Source organism: Colobus angolensis, unplaced genomic scaffold (genome assembly GCF_000951035.1).
Source record: "Colobus angolensis palliatus isolate OR3802 unplaced genomic scaffold, Cang.pa_1.0 Scaffold4, whole genome shotgun sequence".
Classification (NCBI taxonomy): domain Eukaryota; kingdom Metazoa; phylum Chordata; class Mammalia; order Primates; family Cercopithecidae; genus Colobus; species Colobus angolensis.
This window is the reverse complement of record NW_012117376.1, coordinates 8,333,955-8,335,536: the sequence shown is the minus strand read 5'-3', so window position 1 is coordinate 8,335,536 and position 1,582 is coordinate 8,333,955.

Here is a 1,582-nt window from a genome sequence, read left to right as displayed (position 1 = left end):
AAAAGAAAAAGAAACCCAATGTAGCTTTTAGTATATTGGATTTGGAGTCAGAAGAGTGGGCTCCGGATCATCCATTAGCTGTGTCATCTTGAGCAGGCACTTAACTTCTCTGAGACTCAATTCAATTCATTGAATCTTTATTGAGCCTCTGTGATATACAAGGCATAGTAATCCTTGCCTTCAAGGGGTACCCAGTCTTGTGGATATAGTCATGTAAATAATTTAGATATAAAATAATCCTAGCACTTTGGGAGGCTGAGCTGGGCAGATCACTTGAGGTGAGGAGTTCGAGACCAGCCTGGCCAACATGGTGAAATCCCACCTCTACTAAAATACAAAAATTAGCTGGGTTTGGTGGCACCCACCTGTAATCCCAGCAGTTTAGGAGGCTGAGGCAGGACAATTGCTTGAACCTGGGAGGTGGAGGTTGTAGAGAGCTGCCGAGATAGCACCATTGCACTCCAGCCTGGGCAACAGAGTGAGACTACGTCTCAAGAAATAAAAAAAAGAAAAGAAAACTAATGAAGTGCTTATACAAATTACATGTAGAGGAAAAGACCATCTATTTTGATCAAGAAAGGGTTTGGAGCTTGAGGTGGGCTTTGTAGTACAAGCATCATCAGAGAAAGGAGGACATTTCAGGTCGAAGGAACAGTCTGCACAAAGGATACTGTGGTGCGAAGGTGAATGTCATGTTCAGGATACTGATTATAATCTGGTGTGTCTGGAGCACAGGTTGGCAAACTTTTTCTGTATAAGGCCACATAGTAAATATTTTAGGCTTTATTTTGCCATACGCATGGGTGTCTGTGGCAACTAAACTGCTCAGCTCTGCCACTGTAGTGTGAAAATAGCCATAGAGGAACTGTAAACAAATGGGCATGGCTGTGTTCCAATAAAATTTTATTTACCAAAACAGGCAGCTAGTTGTATTTGGCCCAAGGGCCATAATTTGCCTACTCCAGTCTAGAGCAGAGAGAGAGAGAGAGAGAAAGAGAGAGAGAGAGAGAGAGAGAGAGAAAGAGAGAGAGAGAGAGAGTGTGTGTGTGTGTTGTGGGAAAGGGTGGTAGCAGGAGATGAAACTGGAAAGGCAGATTAAGAAAGTCCTTGGCCAGGTGCGGTGGCTCATGTCTGTAATCCCAGCACTTTGGGAGGCCGAGGTGGGCGGATCACGAGGTCAGGAGATCGAGACCATCCTGGCTAACATGGTGAAACCCAGTCTCTACTAAAAATACAAAAAATTAGTCGGGCATGGTGGTGGGCGCCTGTAGTCCCAGCTACTCAGAAGGCTGAGGAAGAAGAATGGCGTGAACCTGGGAGGGGGAGCTTGCAGTGAGCCGAGATAGCACCACTGTACTCTAGCCTGGGCAACAGAGCGAGACTCCGTCTCAAAAAAAAAAAAAAAAGAAAGTCCTTGATTCAATGCTGGCCAGGCGCACAGGCTCACAACTGTAATCCCAGCACTTTGGGAGGCCAAGGTGGGTGGATCACCTGAGATTAGGAGTTTGAGACCAGCCTGGCCAACAAGGTGAAACCCCTTCTCTACTAAAAATATAAAAATTAGCCAGGCATGGTGGTACAT